This window comes from Oculina patagonica, chromosome 1 (genome assembly GCF_052425735.1).
Source record: "Oculina patagonica isolate OP01 chromosome 1, crgOcupat, whole genome shotgun sequence".
Lineage (NCBI taxonomy): Eukaryota > Metazoa > Cnidaria > Anthozoa > Scleractinia > Oculinidae > Oculina > Oculina patagonica.
Genome location: NC_135758.1, coordinates 39,637,922 through 39,644,292, shown reverse-complemented (window position 1 = coordinate 39,644,292; position 6,371 = coordinate 39,637,922).

The window sequence follows — 6,371 nt, the reverse complement described above, 5'->3', positions numbered from 1 at the left end:
GGTAATCAGGGAATATATTTTTTCTTTAACATTTTCCTGTGAATATCAACCGCAAATTCTAATTTGACTGACTTTCCTAGAGAATTTTTACACTGTACCAAACTGTTGTTTTTTAAGTGCAGTTGCCAGATTCATTAACTTAAAATTGTATCTTCATATTGATCGATACCGCACTATTATTCTATATAGCGAATATGATTCAGCTTTCAAAGAACATGTCATCTCCCGTTTTGTTTCTGTGAAAGTAGTCCATAGACCGTGACGGTTCTGTTTTGATGTAGAGATTTTTCGCGTTGGCTTTTTCCATTAACTAATTTCTTCTCGTCGCCAACTAACGTTATCTGAGATGTTGAAAAGCTTGCTAAAACTGCCACAACTATTTTCTTGAAATCATTTTTCAATCACCTTTTGCATCTGTTCATGTACTCAAACCAAGAAGCTGAAGAATAATGAATTAGGCCGTCGTTACCCAAACGTCACCGCTAGCAACCGTTGTATAAAACTGAATTATCAACGTCCTCTGGTTGAATCCAGACTTCAAGTCTGAGCAACACCGGCCAGAAATCTAAAAAAGAACTCCACGCCCTGTGCTTTGCATGCGCAGCGGACCTAAAAAGGCGATTACTTCCGCTGCACGAGTTTTATCGATAGTTAGGTTTGGCTATGATGAAAACGGACATATTGCCTTTTAGTATATACACACTCAGTGATCTTGGTGTTTCAAGCAAACTGACTGGTTCGCTATCTCGGGCTAATAAGGGAATAAAATAACTTTTTGAGGGAATATTGTTTCTTTGTTTATTTGCGCCCGCGTAGTGTCATTTGTGGCCCGAGCGCGAAGCGCAAGGGCCACAAATGACATTACAAGGGAGCAAATAAACAATATTCCCGAAAAAAGTCATTTTATTATCATTATTATCAATAAACAAGGCCAAACAAACAGGTACGTAACACATTCAGTTTAATGAAGTTAGCGTCATGATTTTCAATTCAAATAACACAAGTACTTCGTCGCAATGAAAATTATACACGATGCTACGAATACTGAGGCTTATGTCTTATTGTGTAGTTGTAGTATAAAAGAGCTAGCTGCAGTGTCTCTGAAAATAATGAGCAATAGGTTGATTCATGGATAATAATACTTTACAAACTTACATTTTCCGATTGAACTTCGGCGTATAATTCCTGCAACTGCTTTAGCTAAATTAGCTCGACCGGAGATACACAATTCAAGTGAACGATGTTTCGTTTCTCGCAAGACAACAAGAAGTTGATCTCTTTGTCTCTTTGCCTTGTGCATTTGCTTCTAAATCCGATTTTTTTGGCTGTATTTTGTCCCATTTACAACAAATAGACTTTGATTTTTCCTACCGAACACAATTCGCTTGTTGAAAAACTGTTCGAGATTCTTGTTGTACGCGTACGCACCTGAATGGTTTTCCCGCTGATTGGTTAAAGTTAATCGGCTGATGAACTGAGAACCAATCAGCTGCAGGGCCGTTAACGCATTAACAGCCCGCTATAGTCCAGCCATATGGTGCTAAAAAATACTGGAATTGTGCACTTTGGGGTAAAAGCACCAAATTTGGCATGGTGATAGTATATAAGTTGCTGAACAATATTAGCTATGGACCCCAGCCAGGGGGGCGATTTTGTACTAAGGGGGGTGGGGTGGTTACAATTTTCAAAGAAATTACTGTAATTCAAGAAAAAAAGGTGTACAGTTGAGCCGAATTTGTTAAATGTAGTAGTACTTACTTACTATTCAGGTTGCAGAACAATATTAGGTATTGTCCCCAGCAAGGGGGGGGGGTTGTACTTAGGGGGTGGGGTAGTTGCAATATCGAAACAAATTGCTGTAATTTACCGAAAAGGTGAAGAGTTGAGCTGAATTTGCCATACTAACAGTGCACAATGTCCTGAGATATGTCATCTGACTCCAACCAGACGTTCTTCACAAACGGGGTGTATAACCAGCACGCAGGGGAGTGGGGTGGGGTAGTACGTACCATGGTATTTTTTGACTTTGTAAAGTAAGCAAACTTAATCCTCTCCCTCGTATGTCCCACTGCATTTACAAAGCACAGTCCAAGACATGACAGATTTCTAATATTTACAACGTTCTCTGTAACCCCAGCATTGCACCCTCATTTCACCAGCTCCCTGGCATGCTGTTGATGCTTCAGGTGATGTGGTCCACTGAGGCTTCCATGCATCTGACTCAGATTGTGCCCATCCCCATTCACTAAGAGAAGGTAGTCAGGATTAGATACAATGCACTGTCCTCAACAATGACCAGCTTGGTAGGCCACTATCTTGTTGTGTTGTACTAATGCATCAGCGGTAGAGGGTTGTTCTCAAGGGTCCTAACTTCTGTGCAAAAACTAACTTTCCTGGCATTATTGTCTCCTTGGCACGGACTTGTCTGGTCATACAACAGCACCACAAATCTTTCCAGCAAACGCATACTAGGCATTTTGTTGAGGACCATGAAAGCAAAAGTGGCTTCTCCACAGGACATCCATGTGGCCCATACTGTACTGTGCTCTTCCCTCGTCCTTAGAATGCTGATCACAGCCTGTAAAGGCGTGGAAGATGTGCAACACTTGTGATTTCTCATCTCCAAGAGACCTGACGATATCAAGTATTGATATCATAGGTGACAAATTACTCCTTAATTTTGGCGCGAAATTTTAACGTTAATTTATAACTTCACATGTGAAATTATAAAATTGCCATGGCAACGTAGTTAGCGGAAAGATGGCGTCCGTAATAAAATATGTTTTAAAGCTTAAACTTTGTACATTTTCGCTTGAATTTCATCTTAGCAAGCTAGCCTTGGCCATGTTATAAAACGTTTGATGTTATTTTATATCTCAAAACGTCAATACGACTTCTAGACTTAAGCGAATTACATAAATGGCATCGAGCGGATTTTTGAGCGCGTTTTACACGGGCACCGTTTTGAGTTCATTCAAGACGAACTACGGTCATAATGTGAGAAATAATTGACAGTTGATTCATCTTTGAAACCTTTTGTCAACAGCAAAAAGGAATCTCTAAAAGGTTTTCTTCAAAGACTAAAAAACTTGCGAAATTGAGCAAAATGTATGCGTTCAACTTTGCAAAGCTCGGAGTTTGCGATGCAATTGCAAGCGTAATTTGTCACCTATGATATTAAAATGTAATCAAATGGTATACTCGTAAAATTAGGAAATAATTTCACTTGCTTTTTGTCAAAATGCTAATAATTTCCCTCGCGGCTAGGGAAATTATTAGCGTTTTGACAAAACGCGCGTGAAATTATTTCCTAATTTCACTCGCACCATTTGATTACTAATACTAATACGCGCGGATATTTTGCGAGTTGCGTAGTATTTTTCCGAGCCCCGTAGGGGCGAGGAAAAATACGAGCAATGAGCAAAATGTCCCATCGTATTATATGTTAAACCATCGAATAAGGGATTTATTATTCCACTAATTTTTCCACTTTTTTTGGGCCAGTATTCTGTAAGTTTGTCCGCCCGTATTTGTGCCCTGTTCTACAGTGTAATAACGTGGCATATTTTGCGCGTTCTTTTGCCCTAATATGGTAAAATGGCGCAATAGTGGAATAATAATGAGCATTATTCACTCCCTACGGAGTGAATAATGCTTGATCCAAACTGAAACAAAATGGCCGGCGTAAACTCGCGTTTCGCCGGCGTTTCTGAATCGCAAATACAAAGAATACAAGAAGATGCTGAACCAGAAAAGACAAAAAAAAGGCTAAGAAATTTGGCCTGATGGTCTTCAATGTAAGAGAAGACTACATATTTCGCAATTTGCAGCACAATGTCCACATAACTCGAGTACTAAAACGATAAACAATTGCTTACCGTCAAGTCGCTCTTCGCCCGGCATCGGCAGAAATGAATACCGCAGATTTATCGGCAGCAACATCAAGTGTTATTCAACCAAGATCCTCCACGAATATTCAGGAAAACGTCTTTGTGCAAGAAAACATCCAGTTTTCACCACAGTTCTGCACACATTCAGTATAATCCAAACTTTCAGGTGGATCCTTCGCCAACTGCTCTTTCAATTTTCAATTCAAGTGAACTTCAAAAGCTTTGATTCAACGGTCAAAATGTTTAACAAGCAGGTTTTTGATTCAGATTGCAGGTTTGAGTGGTGTTAAAGGACCATTTTGCTAGATTGTGACGAGGATTTTATCGAAGATTAACTAGATTTGCCATGTTTGAAGATTCTGTAAACTGTTTCGCGCATGTCGGTTAGTGCCTAGCCTGCGAAAACAGCCGCCTCTCACACTCCGATCCGCTTGCTGCGGATCGGAGTGTGAGAGGCGGCTGTTTTCGCAGGCTAGTTAGTGCCGCTTGTATGTGCGTTTTCCACGCATGAATTGAGCGGTCAATTAAATCGACTTTAAATGGTTTCCTTCTGAAAACTTTGAGATCGCTTGCTGTTGAGATCACTTCGTGTGTATATACTAAAACAATTATTCTTTGAAATCTCGGTGAATAGCGGCAGAATATTCACCTCGATTTCAAAGAATAATTGTTAAATCGTCGTCTTTTAATAAGGTACGCACTAATTGTTTGCAGCCAAACTGCAGTAACACCACGCCTAGGCCTTATGACTTTTTCGTTAATATAACCACCTTTCCATGTCGGCCACTTTCGTTTTACCTAAAGAGAAGCTCAGTTTGTTAATTAAATTTTTCGAGAAAGGACACGCCGTAAATACAATCATTAGATTTTGGTTGGACCGTTCCTCGTCGGATCAACAACAAAGTTCTATCAGCTGCGTAAATCCCACATTAAAGAACGGGGATGTTCGTCATCTCGCTTAGGGGTGTAAATTACGAATTTTGGTCTCAATTGGAGTGTTCAGGACAGAACGCCAATATTTTCATTCCTCGAGGTCTCGTTTAGGGTTACACGTGAAGAAATAAAAACGCTGTCATATCTTGTTTGCCGTCTAAAGCAGGTATCATACCTGCTGAAGATGATCTTCAGGGGCTAAAAGAAGCTTGAGCCACGTCCAAATTGGTGTTTCATTCAATTTTTCGGATGAGCTTTCCCTTTCTTTAAATATGTGAGTTTTCCCAGGCTTTTTTCAGACCGTGACCTGGTCTCAATAGTTTTAACCTACAATAAACTTCATTTTCTTAGTGTAAAGCGTTATAATTCTGCTAATTCAGTGATGTGTTTACTCTCTCTATCAAGTAGTCTTCAGCTGTCCCATAACTTTGGTTTCCGATAGTAATGTGAAGCAGCGAGGAGTGCATTCCATCCGGATGGGATGCTGCTTGGCGTTGGCGCTTAACCTTCTACTCAGCTTTATTTGAACGGTTCTCCAGCTATCTTTTTTATCCTGGAGGGTTATTCTTATATCGGAGCAGAAATGTAAGGCCGCGATGAGAAGCCACGCAGGCTGCGCTACGTGAAACAACAAATAGTACTTCGAGAATAGAATGGTTATTTTAGTTATTAGCAAAGGGAAAACGTATGATCTCTTTACCGTCCTCATTAATTGCTTTTGTTTAATGCTATTTTAATACAGTCAACTCTCTCTAAGACGGACACCTTCGGTACCGGCCGCAGCTCTCCGTCTTAGAGAGGTGTCCGCTCTGTAGAGAGTCGAGGTAACATGACACCAGTAATTCTGAGATTATGAAGCTAAACCTGTGCACAGTGCAACAAACCTTTGCTAACTGCAACAAGACTAAAATGATAAAAGGACCGTATTTGCTTTTTAAGGCAAAAATTGAGAGCTGCTACAAACTTTAACACTGTATGTAGAAAACGACCTAGTGTCCGTATACGTAAGCAAAAAAGTAATCCGTTACAGCGTCATTGTTTGTGGTTAGTAAGCTTGGTATACACGTATCCTTAGGGCGCGGACTAACTTTGCGAAGTTTGGAAGTATTTTCACTAATAAAACATGATAAAAAAACACTTCTCAAGTGTCCGTTAATGATTTCAAAGTGTCCGTTGTCTGTCTTAGAGAGGTGTCCGTCTTATAGGGAGTTTGGTTACAGAAAAATGACTGAAAAACGGCAGGGACCATCACCAGGTGTCCGTCTTATGGAGGTGTCCGTCTTATAGAGGTGTCCGTTAAGAGAGAGTTGACTGTATTGACACTTAAATAAAGACATTCTTTTATTCACACATATACTTCGTTTACGCCGGCCCCAAAATGAAAGTACTCAACTTGAATATGCGTACAGAAGTCCTTTACAACTGAGTTAAAAAACCAAAGAAAAACTTTTTTTTTTTTTTTTTTTGGGGGGGGGGGGGGGGGGGCTAGTCACGGCTAGCCAGTATGATTTTAGGAGCAATGCAAACGTTAAACACCCTAAGTAGTCG